We start from the raw sequence: 13,888 nt of genomic DNA on the forward strand, positions 1-13,888 counted from the left end.
ATATTCTGTTCACTGATTAAATTGTCAGTTTCGATATTTGTGTTTTGTTAGAATTTTCTTTCATACTCCTTTATGTTTAATATTTTGGCATATACTAATAAATCCTGACCCCGGTTGTTGGTAAAAGAATACAAACTGCATGCGAAAATTCATGATGGTGCAATTTGAAGCTGATGAAGCCAATGCAAATGTCACGTATGGGATGTTTCAGGGAGAGAGAGGGCATTGGGATAGTGAGAGAGTGTTCTTCCATGAAAGGCCTGCTTGTTTGGGATGCTAAAATGAACTGCTTGTTGTTGTACTCAGCTGGCTAAAGTCCACACACTTCAGAACTCGGACATTCTTAGCATCCCAGGGTTTGAATTGCAAACACTGTATTTTTTGGCAGTTATGAATATTAGGAGGCATTGTTCAGTTATTTAAAAATACAAGAGAATGTGCAAGACCCAGAGAGCACTTGCTTACACATTCAGAAATCCCATAAAAATCTCAAGTGGAAGCCATAGCATACATGTAAAGGGTATGCTTCGTTCTTATTCCTGCCTTGTGTGTGCTGCCTCGGTCTCTGTGAGGTCATATGAGCTCTATGCATGTTGATTTAGAAGGCCTTGTTTTCTTGGTAGTCTACGTCCCCTTTGGCTCTTACACTCTTTCTTCTTCCTCTTCTGCAGTGTTCAGTGATGCCGGAAGGGAGGATTTGATTGAGACCATCCCATTTAGGGTTGAGTGTTCCAAGATCTCTCAGTCTCTGCCGAATATTTGGCTGTGAGTCTCTGTATTTGCTCCCATCAAATTGCTGGAGGAAACATCTCTGATGGTGGCTTAATAATACACTGGTCTATGAGTGTAGTAGAATGTCATTGGAGGCAATTTGTTGTTCTATTCTTGTTTTTTCTTTATGTCAGTGGGGTCATTTTATTATTATGTTTTTGTTTTTTTCATTTGTTTTTTGTTTTGTTCTGTTTTTCTTTATAACAACAAAAATTGGCTTTGTCCTAGACTCCTTGGCTGTCTAGTCTCTGATTCCTTTTGCGTCAAAAAAGTGTCAGGTATGGGTTCTATCTCCCAGAGTGTAACTTAAGTTAAATCAGATATTGGTTGGATACTCCCACAAGCTATACTACAGATAAAAATGTTTGACAATTGATATCAGTTAGGGATTGACAAGTATTTTTAAGGATTATACTAATTGTAATCATTTTTACTAAGCTAAATTTTGTATAGCTATGATAACATTTAACAGAATTGAAATAGTTTATTACATTAATGTGGGTCAAATAAGAACTGTTAAGGAATTATTGAACCACATAGATATTTAAGTTTAAATTTATGAATGTGGTTCATAACAATTTAAGGGAATTTCAATGGAGCTTATTTTATTAAGAATTCCATCAAATAATGGCTGATGATATAAATATATAAAATCATTTTTGTTTCAAAAACAATGTAATATTAACAAATAGCTTTGTAAAATTCTACGATATAGAGTGTTGTGTTATACTAATGAAATAATCAAAAAAGTTGAAAGGTTTATGTTAGCCCAGAACACACTGTCCAAATTTCAGATTATGTGTATATGGTTTGGGGGCTGGGAATATGGCTTTCATACAAGCTCTAAAATGACACCTGAATGATGGGCAAGGTGATGCTTTGGAAATCACAGCGTAACGATATCAGGAAGATTCCTTAGCATGTGTAAAAGTGCAAAGAAAAGATAAATTTACATTATTTTCAATAATATAATTTCACTTCCTTGTTTACCTATATATTAAACAATGTGAAGCAAATATATATTCAGAGATTTTTGTCTATACCATCATATATCCAAAGGAAATTTTTATTAAACCTTCAGTTCTAAGGGCAATTTAATATTCTAATCTTATGTTTAACCCATCTGTCCATATGTCAGGTTTAATTGACAGACTTAGTATATGTACTGTGCTTGATGGGAGGGTCTTTATCTTGACTTCCTCCGTTTTCTTCATTTTGTTAGGACAGGAAGGTAAACCTAGGGGAAGACAAGTATTTCTCTTGACGAAAAATGCACTGTTTTGTACAAAAGTAGTTAATCAATATTGTGCTTTGTACCCTAAGTGTGAAGACTAAGTGTGTATGTCCCAAATGTGTGGAAAACATTTGTTATCATTTGTATAGGTTATAAAAGCCTCTGTTTTGCCTTCTTCCATCCTCTCTCCTTCTACCATGTTCTCATGTTTTATTCATTTCATAACCAATCAAACTTTGCACGAGAGATACTGGAAAATACGTCAAATTTGGTTGTATTGTACTGTTAATAACTTTGTTTTAACAGAAAACTCTTTTGAGCTCCGGTTATGCTTTTATTAGTAATAAAAGAATGCAATATGTGCATAGAAAATAATTTTCTTTATACCGCTATTACTTAAACATGTTAGCTCACTATTTTTAAATCATCCATTACCATTCACAACAAATATAAGATGGATCATATACAGAAGATTCAGACTTTGAAATATCAACAGTTACATACATGCTCATTGGTGATTAACTACAATAGAAAGGAAAAACAAAATATGAAAAGCAGAGCACAACTCAAAATATTAATTAATGTTAATATGTGGTAATTTGATAGATGCAACAAAATCCACTTCTAGAAATTGTGCAAAAATGAAAATGATCTTATTTAGTATCACAAATTTATCTAATTTGAGAGAACTAAATTAGATATTCTAATTACTAACAATCAAGGAAATCTAATGGCTTTGAGGACTTGATATAGCAAGATGGCAAGGTAGCCAGTCTGAACAATGGTTCTTCCAAATAAACTCAAACTCATGAAGATATTTCCACTTCATGAGTAGAAATATACTGAAATTTCTCTGATTCACAACAGAATTCTAAAGCAGGTGTTAAAATGCTGTTGAAATATATGCAGTCGCCTTTTTGCTGGGAGAGTATCATAGTAGAAGTAACAGAACTATAACTTTCAATCTTGAACCATATTTATATTTAAAGGTATTATTAGGTGACTGACCATGCCCCAAAGGAAAGGCTTCTCTGTGTATGAACCAGATGCCTTATAGGTCGGAGTCAGTCTAGCAGACTAGAAAAGAATCAAGGTATAAACTTCTATTGGTAGAATTCATCAATCCCTTTACCTTTTTCAGCACAGAGTGATGTGATGAAGAAATCAACACCTTTTTCAATCTCAGAATGCAAAGTCTTTGTCAGATTGCCTCATGCAGCTACCTCAGTTCAGTCCATGCTAATGTTGGTGGCAGAAATCCAGGTGATTTAATGTATAATAATTTAATGTATAAAAAATGTTCTCATATGGAGACAGAGGGAGATGGACACTTGGCCTGGTTGGTATCTAATTTTGCCTACATTACCCAAAGTTCTTAACAGAAAAACTACAAAGAAAGCAAATTGTTATTCATGTGCACAAGGAAGAAAAGAGATTATAACAGTCTCAGAATCTCTAGCAAGGTAGTTTCTTTTGCATGTAGACCATATATATATATATATATATATATATATATATATATATATATATTAGAATCATTCCTATTTTGATTAATCACTGTCTTGGAAAATTGGGATCATGTTTCACCTACTTGAAACTCCCATAAGATTAAGAATTCTGACATCTCATGAAGAAATGGAGCAGACTCATGAGGCTCATGGTACTGAGGGGACCGGTGAACCTAATGCTATAGAGAGGCTTAGGAGAGCTTCTTGGCATCTCCATAAGCCACTTTCCCTCTCTGAGAGTATTTTAAAATGAAAAGCTGGCTGTTTTACATCTCTCCAAAAATGAAGCTGCCCAGATGTAAAAGTGAATGGTATTTCCCAATGGTAAAAGTAGAATTGGGTAGCTCAAGGTCCAGTAAGCAACCCCAAAGAAGCATATTGCTGCCACAAACTAGAGTTGTGTAGGATCTCTTTCTTGATTGGATGGTGCTTCTATTATTCATGTAAATAAGCAGCCACATATGTGGCCTAGGAAAAATCATGCAACATAACACATCTCTGAAAATTATTCCTTTTTTGTAATGATTTTTTTTATGTTAAGCAACATCTTTCCAATCAGCTACATTTCTATCCTCTGGTATTTACTGTTTTGTACTATTAACTTTTCTATTCTAAACATTAACAATTTCAGATTACAGGTGTTACCATATTCAATTGCACCATTCAGGAAAGAAGTTCAAGAAAAAAATTATTCTTCCACATTTATATAACTTTTAGTTTATGTTGCCATCGCTCCTGCCAAAACGATCATAAGCACTTGACACATGAGACTTGCATGGCTTAAATCAAGTCACATATGATAGACCACAAATGTTTCCCTCCATGATGGTAAAATATTAGCCTAGTAGAATTCAAGAGGATGTATACAAATAATGATGAACACTAGTACCCTGAGTCTGAGAAAAAACACTTTATTATTTACAACATAAACAATATCCAAAGTAATATGATTCAGTGCTTGTCCTTGTAAACAAATTTCTGCAAGAAGATACTGTGAGGATTTTTTGCTAGAAACAAATACCATGATTTTAAAGAATTTTGATATTTATTAGGGCTCACGACTATAGTTCCTTCCTCGATCCTAAAATGAGGGGATCAAACAAATAATATTCAGTTAAAATAAAGAAGTACAGAAGTTAAACTGCATTCATTTTAGCTACATCCCATTTATCAATTTAGCCTCTTCTCTCTCCTGGAATTTGGTAGTTTACTGTACCTACAAAGATATTAATCAAAGGTTAGAAATTGCACTAATGTTGTTGTGTTATAATGTGTTGCTAGTGCTTACGCAGTATTCATGACCCTGAGACTTCTAGATGGAGCATAACATCATACACTCGCCCCTTAACTCATTTTATTATGAAGCAAATATTCAGAACACTTGGCTAATGTTTCCCTATATGCAATTTTTAACTTTTACCAGTATTTATTACATTTTAAAACTATTTATCTGCCTATCATTTCATTTCCCCTATGTTTTAGACTTTACAATATTTTCATAGAAGAAATTGTCAATAGATTTCTCCAGCCTGTAACAAGAGCATTAACTTTGGGACAGGGTCACACTGTGTATCCCTGCAGGATATGCATACAACATTCCATGTAGACCAGGCTGCCTCATGGAAATGATAGTAGACTTGCCACTGTGTGTAATCACTGGAGCACTGAAATAAAGATGTGTACCACCACACCTTTATGTGTGATATTTTGCTAATCTAGAGAGTGATTCTTCTACTTACTGCCTCATTCACAGAGCTCCCAAGAAATCTAACCCTGAATCATTTTGCTGCCTTGTGAATATGTAAAATTTTTCTTTGAGGAAAAAAATCTGTTTCAAATTTGACCAGAAGATATGTAGCAAGTTGGGAAGTTTCTTTTGTATCTAATGACCCTCTTTGTCAGAGCTTGTGATGTAAAACTGACCTTTCCAGAGGAGATAAGACAACTAGAAGGATGGGAAAACATGGAGATTTTAAATTAAAACTAAAGTTTTGGTAAAGCAGAAAAATTTACAGAAGCTCAGTTTCCAGACTACACAGTTATCTGAAGGATGATGACAGGGTGGGATTTGGTGACATGAGGCTTGGAACATGAAGGTGTGATGCTTGAAGGATTTTTTCTTCTCCCTTCTCTCTTTCTTATTATCATTGCTTCCTTACCTTTGCCCTTCTTTATTTCTCTTTTGCTATTTTGCTTTCATATTTTTATATACTCCTTTTGATAAAATATTGTGAGTGACATTAATCTCCTTTTAATGTTGACTTGTAAGGAAAACCCCCTGCTTCTGTCTCCTGGCCTTATTGTATCCTCATAATAGTGGTGTTGTATATTCTACAACCAGGAGGGAGGGCAGCACACAGTGCCCTAAATTTTTGAGGTCCCTGGGAAATTTGGATTTAGAATATATATATATATATTATATATATATATATATATATATCACTATGATCTCATTCCTGAGTAAGAAATCAGTATCAATTTTAAAAGAGAATACAAAAACAAGAAACTTTCTAGAATCTTCTACATCACACACACTCAGAGACATGGAAGGGAAATTATAAAGGGAGCATCTTAATTGTGGTTTCATGAAGGGGAGAATAGGGTTCGTTGGATATTTCACCAGAAGATCGTAAGACTCCACAAAAGAAGGAAAAGGATTATAAGGAAGAGTTCCTTTAACTTAAGTATGAAATATCCTAGAAAAAGAGACAATATGGTAATATGAAAGAGTCAAACTATTTCTCTTTTTCACACACACACAAATAGAGAAAATTTCTTGAAATAGAAAACAGAAAGTTCAGAAAGATAGAAATCAATTGAGAATCTTCAGCCAAAGAGGCCTCAACCCTAAATAGTGTCTTATAGGTAATTTAAGAATGCTGAGAGAAATAATCTGCTCCAGGGAAGACCACCCCGGTTATGGTCTGCCTGAAAATACATACAAAAGTAACATTTTATGTACTGAGCAGTGTGTGTGTGTGCGTGCGTGCGTGCGTGCGTGCGTGTGTGTGTGTGTGTGACAACAATTATTGAAAAAGTATAACATTACTTTGAAACCAAGAACAAGTATTTGGGAGGTTTTAGGAGAAGGATAGGAAGGGGAGAAATAATGAAAACGTTATAGTTCCAAATGTAAAAGGGAAACTGACACTCATGATACTGTTTGAGATTAGTTACATCAAAATAAGAATATTGTACTCTGAATCACATGAACAAAGGCATAACACCCAATATCATCATTAAAACTCCTCTACAATGCCTAACATTGTTAGACAGTTGATAAGATTCAAATTCCACGAGTTACATGTCATTTTATCATTTTATTAATCTCCCAAACATATGTTCATATATTCCACTCTTTTGGAGCACAGTCCATTATGGAAGAAAAGTTATAGTGGCAGAAATTCAAGACAGCTGCTCAGGTTGCATCCACAATCAGGAAGAACAGGGAGAAGAATGTGGTAGTCACATAATTAAACTACTTTTTCTTTGGTCCTGGACCCCAGCCGTTGGGAAGGTATTGGTCCAGTAGGTAGGATCTTTCAATCATAATGATACAGATCCAAAAGCTTCCTCATAGACTTGCACAGAGCTTTCATCTCTAGGTGTAAATTACCCTGTTAAGCTACCAATAAATATTAGCATTCACATTTATTGATGAAGACACGAAACTTTTTTTTTTAAAGTGTATTTCCCCTAAGAACCCTGTCCATTACTGTGTAGGACAGTAGTCTCTCAATCCCCTTTCATAACTGTGTCATTCGGCTACTTTAGTGCTCTTTGCTGAATATGTAGTTTTCCTAACATCATTCATTTTTGTTAAGAACATTGCTGTTCACTTTCTTGGTTTGTGGAATTAATCACATGAAATATACCACACGGGCCATGTTGCCATATTCCTTTATGCCATTACATTCAGTAATTTTCTGCACTGCATGAGCACACTTCAGGAATACCTCCTGTGGGTTGTATTGGCTAGTTTTCTGTTGCTGTTATAAAGCATCATGAGCAAGACAACTTATGGAAACTAGAGTTTAGTTGGCTGTGATCCCAATGGGATAGAGTCCATATCAGTGGAGATAACACGTCTGCAAGTAGGGAGCACAGCAGAAAGAAAAGAAAACTCAGAGCCACATCTGTAACCAGAAGCGTGAAGTAGAGACATGTCTCAAAGGACATGACACTTTAATTTCAAAAACAGTCCACGTTGATACAATCCTCTGGCAAGGCAGCATTAACTAAACTTCTGCAAACAGCACCACCCTCTGGAGACAAAATGTTCAAATACTTGAGGCAAGAGGGAACAGGATTTTTACCTTTCTTTTTATTTATTATTTGTGTATTTCCCATTATGCCTCTTGATCACATTCATTTCTTGGTCTCTTCATATCCCCTCCCTCTGCCCTTGTAACCTTCTCCCAAAATAAAATGAAATAAAATTGAAGAGAAAAAAAAAAGAAACAGGAAAAATCAATCTCGTCATGGAAACTGTAGTGTGACACAGTCACGAAGTAAACCCTTTTCTCCTTACGTCTTTACTTGCAAGTGCTCATTGCAGGGACCCATTGTCCTGGTTTGAGACCTCTGGTTTCTGTGATGCTGTCAATGATGGGCCTTCACTGGGACTCCTCTTGACATCCTATATTTGCTGTGTCCTGAAGATCCTGTCGCTTTGGACCTGCAGGATTGGCCCCTTCGCTTGCTCCAGCAGATCACAGATGGAGGGGATATTCGGGTGAGCCAAATCATAAGGTGGTTCCGGGTAGGACAGTTGTAGGGTTGGTCAGCCCAAGATCTCTCTCTTGTCCTCACCACAACTGTGAGCTCTCCAGCATTGCCCAGGCTATTTTTCTCTTGCATCAATGAGGAAGGACAGCGGCCTGATCTGCTTTCACATTCTCAGCGTCAGTTCATCCACACCTACACCATCGTGGCCAGCTCTACAGTGTTGCCCAGGTGACGGGCAGGGGCCACTTTCCCCAGTGCTGCAGCTAGTGAGGGGCAGGAACAGTTCTCCCATTCTTATTAGCTGGGGGGGCCCTCTTTCCCATCTGCCATTGGTGACAATGCAGAGAGCTCTCTCCTGTCCACATCACTGTATGGCAGACGAGGTGTGGGGCTGGATCTCCCAGGGTCGCATTGTCAGGCAGTTCACCTGGATCCCTGCTGCAGTTGGTAAGTGAGAGCATCCAGAGATGCCCCCAAACCACTCCTCTATGTCTGAGGCTGGAGGGAGAGCTGACTCTGATCATAAGAGCAGTAGACATGTCTCTGCCCTGCGCCAACTGTAGCACTAGGGAGAGCAGGTCCTGTACCTCCCCCAGACAACACAGTAGAGCCAACCCTGTTGGGAGAGATGTGGAGGTATCATCTCTGAACATGTGAGCTTGAGAGAGCAGTCCTCACTACTCATCAGTCATGTGGAGGTGTGGGAGTGAGGAAGAGTCGCTCCCCTCGCTTACCCCTCAATTCTTGCCACCTGTGACACACAAGGGAGCTGACCCTCCTTCCCCTTACCAGCTGCATCACTCAGGAAAATGTGCCCTGGTCTTCACTTTAGGAGAAACTGCTAGCCAGCCTACCCAAGCTCAAGCTGCAGTCACCCTGCCAGCATGCATGAGCACGCAAGGCAGGCAGGCACTTCCTCCCTGAGCTAAGCCTACCTCTACACCCAGAGACTGTGGTTGAAGAGACACCTGACCAGAGACACCGATGAGGAAAGGACAATGCAGCAGAATCAGCTGTCTGAGCCAACAGGACAGGGAGGTTATAAAGGCAGGTCTAACTTCCTTAATAAATGAATCTGCAACACTCTCTGCTACTCACTGATTCACAGTGCTTGTGTCCTTGGTATTGTGTCTGCTCCCCCTCTACCCCACTGGGTGTCCCATCAGGGTCACCTGCAACACTTCACATGGGCAGCACAATACAGCTGACTCCATTGGAGGAGGCACATTTGAGCTGGCCCTGAAGATGTGAGCTTGGGATAGCTGGTCATACCCCACTCATCTGCTGTGTGGTGGTGAGAGCTAGGGAAAGACACCCTCGATGCTCTTGCCCGTACCAGTTGTGGAGGGTAAGACAGATGAACGTTACCAGCAGCAGCACTCAGCAAAGGGGGCCCTGCAGAGTAGTTAATGGTCATTATGTTTTCTCTTACCTCCTCTTCCTACCATGCTAGCCCAGTATCTACTATTCCATGCAGTAGCAAACATTGGAGGAACTCCCTTAGATGCCATTCTTTACAGAAGTCAATTAGTGTCTTTATCACTATCAGGAAATCCCAAGCAATAATATTTTTTAAAAAAGGTTCCCGGACATCTGAGATTAGTGCAAAGCTATAATAAATGGAAATCCATATTAATGACATGTGAAATTGTAGAACTGAAGAGTTCTGATATTTTTTGTAGAAAATGAATTTTATAATTATGTTTACTGAGGACTCAATGACTATCCCCCAGGCAGTTAATTTTGAGGCAGATCATACAAAGGTAGCCATTCATAAGTAGTTAGGGATTATTATCATGATGATTCCAGCATGGATATATGAGTTCAGATGCCTAGTGAGTATATAAAAGAGTTTGACATGGAAGTGTATCTGTAACCTCAGTAATGAGGTACATGTGACAGAAGCTTGCTTCCTAGTTAGTATAGCTAAAATAGTAAGCTCCAGATTCACAGAGATGTCCTGTTAAAGTAACATGTTGAGGAATAGATAACAACCCCCTACATTGCCCTCCAGATAACAGCCCCCTACATTGTCCTCCAGATAACAGCCCCCTACATTGTCCTTCAGCCACCATACCTTCCTGCATATAGGAGGCACGCTGCATACACCCACACAAACACACACAGTTTGTTATAATAGGAAATAATGAAACAATTAGATGATAGCACTTTACTACAGGATAATTATATTCTTATTATGTTTAATTGAACAAAGATAATTACACTTACTATCTTTACTCTTTAAAAAAGTAACATTTGTCAAAAACTGCTCATACTGCAGAAATATATGGAAATGCTGTTTTTACATTTCTATTTTTATTCATGTGTGTGCTTTTGTTTTAGTTTGCACATGTGTGTGTCTGGGTGCCCACATAGGCCCAAAGAAGTTTTCAGATTCCTTGGAGTCAAAGTCCCAGACAGAAGGGAACCTTCAGACAGAGGTGCTGAAAACAAACTCTAGTCCTCTGAAACAGCAGCAAGTTATCTTAACTGCTGAGCCATCTCTTCTGCTCCCAAATTATGTTCTCTCATCAGTGGGTTACAGTTTGTGCTCTAAATATAGGTTCTTCTAAAATTGGATTTTCATCTTCCTATTATGAAGTATTGTCATTTCATTTTGTTGGAAACCAATGTCTTATTTTGCACTCTGAAGCATGTATTTTAAATTGTTCATAATAATGTGGTCTAGTTATATCTGTCTACTTTGTGCATAGAATGGAAAATTCAGTATGATTTTACATTGTGCTGTTTCTTGTTACAAACAAAGCACTGTATTACACAGTTTTAGAAAATCTTCTAAATTAGTGAGAAGGTAGTGCTTAATCTAAAGTTAATTCTCTGGCATACAAAACACATCAGGAATATATACATATAATCATCTGTGCTAACACTGAACTTCTTCCCAGCTACCTCAGACTTGAGATTCTTTTTGTGATATTTAAAACTTCTTCTCCCTTTAAAAAGCAAAAATGACTAATGTGTCTACCACTATGCGATATTTTTGATTCTATTTTGTCCTGGGCCCACATGACATTAAAAATGCCCCATCATATCTCTCGTTTACCACATGCTACTCCTACAAGATCGCTCTACTTGCCAGCCTAGCTTTACATAATTGTGAGAAACTGGTACATAAGGGAACATGGATATACATACACACAAACACATAGACTCACATAAATACAAACACATAGACACACAAGATCTATACACACATCAGTGCTTGAATAGAAACATATATACACATATATATATGATATATATATCATATATATATATGTAAAACTCATGCCAAAATTTGCAAATCTAAATTAGTAATAGCAGATACATTACTATATACTGCAAATGAAATGTGTTTCTGAATTGCAAATGTGATCTATTTTTATATAGAGAGACTGATAAATCTGATAAATAGGACACAGATATTAAAGGAGAAGCAGAAAATTAAGAGTAGAGTTTAACAGGAAAGGAGGAAGACAGAGGAATACAGAGTGAGGAGGGAACATGGGACTAAACACATTAGAAATAAACTAAGAAAACACTATTTTATAAGCCAACTGAAACCATATACATAATATGCATATTATGTATCATTTATACACACAATATATGTAGTGTACAAACACACACACACACACACACAGAGAGAGAGAGAGAGAGAGAGAGAGAGAGAGAGAGAGAGAGAGAGAGAGAGAGAGATACTCCCCCTGTCAAAAGCCATAGAATTTCTAAAAATCCTCAATCAGGCAATTTAAAGCTAGCTTCATATATTGGCTAGGGGAACCCAATAGACTATCAAAATAATATAGGCTACAGACATTGCTCTTGCTTATTTCAGAAGTTTAATATTGGATCCTTTTCCTGGAGACACAACTCATTTAGGGTGTGGTACATAGTGGAATAAATCTGGAGGTGACCTGGAAGCCTTCTCTTTGAGGACTGCCTCTCAGAGTTTCTACCAAGAGAGAAGAGAAATTTGCTCCCAAGCCTTCAACTCAGATAATAATCTCCAGTCTGTCAACATATTTCTTTTGTTTTGGTGGGGTTTTTTATTTGTTATGTTCTGTGTTTGCATTATTTCGGGACAGGGTTACTCTGTAGATCCCTGGCATTCCTGGAACTCGCCCTGTAGACCAGATCAGTCTGGCCACAAACACATAGAGATTCACCTGCCTCTGATTCCAGAGTTCTGGGATTAAAGGTCTGTGCCAACACTGACCTGCCTGGCAATATATTCCTAAGAACATATTGGTGACACTTTTATCTTGTGGCTAAGCAATAGCTATCCATTTGGACATAAGGCACACTTAGTAGGAGAATATCAATGCCCCTAGAATCTAATCCACCACTGCCATTTTTCTAAACTTATGCAATGTCAAACTGTATTGTAAAGAACTATTGTGAAGTTTAGCTTTCACCACTAATCAAAGAAGCTTCCTTTTGTAACCTGAATGTGTTGATAATGAATTGAGTAATAAAAACAAAACAATTCTTTTGGTTTTAGTTAGCACCGGAGTGATCCCAAATTTGATTCTCCACTTCTCCTGTGTCCTCCCTCCAAATCTTTGTGTGGTTCATGGTTGTCTCTATTGTCTGTTATATATGGCTCATCTGTCTGTCTTAGTTATCTGTGTCAGTAGTACGTGTGTGTGCTCTGTATCTGAAAAATTCCTTAAAACAGTTTTTGTTATTAACTGAACAGCACAGAAAACTTGATATTGAGAGAAATGAAGGACTCTTTGTAGAAATCTTTAATGGAATTTTACAGAAGTTACTCTAGTGACCCAAGCTAAACAAGGATAATACTCAAAACTGCAGACACCTCTTATCATCCTTTATGCAATACTACTTCCAATATTTATGATGTCTAATTGTTTTATTTAAATTTGCTCCCCAAACCTGGGATGCTTTCAGCAATTAATTACAACATACATTATTCTAGGTCGAAAGCATGACAGAGTCCATGACAACATTGAAGTTATGTGTATGTGTATTAGTTAGGATAACTATGACTGTGATGAGGCACTATGACCAAAAGCAATCTGGGAAGGAAATGGTTTATTTGGCTTAGACTTATTTTGTTCAGTCCATCACTGAAGGAAATAGTGCCAGGAGCTCAAGGAGGAACTTGGAGGTGGGAGCTAATGCAGAGGTCACTGAGGAATTCTGCTTACTGGATTTATCTTTATGGCTTGCTCAGCCTCATCTCTAATAGAACCTAAGGCCACCAGCCAAGTGTGGCACTGCCCATAATGGGTCCTCCCACATCCAGCAATAATTATGAAATTGTGCTACAGGCATACCTACAACCCTACCCTTCGGAGAATTTTCTCAGCAGTGAGGATTCCTCCTCTCCAATGACTCTAGTTTGTGTCAAGTTGTCAACACTAAGCATCACATATACATTTAGATTAGGCTGTGAAAGCTGGTTATATGGATTATTCAAGACATAGTATGGTCAGTTATGTTGTCCTCTTACAGGAAGGTTAAACATAAACAATCTGAGTACACAGTAGGTTACCAGATTAAGTAAATAGTCTTAAGTAATCTCAAATTAAGTTGATGTTATTAGCTTAGCTTCCAGATATAGCAAATTTTTAGTGTCTTTGAAATCAAGAGATATGTCATAAAAAATATGACCACAGAT

Source organism: Cricetulus griseus, assembly GCF_003668045.3.
Source record: "Cricetulus griseus strain 17A/GY chromosome 1 unlocalized genomic scaffold, alternate assembly CriGri-PICRH-1.0 chr1_1, whole genome shotgun sequence".
In the NCBI taxonomy this organism is placed as follows: Eukaryota; Metazoa; Chordata; class Mammalia; order Rodentia; family Cricetidae; genus Cricetulus; species Cricetulus griseus.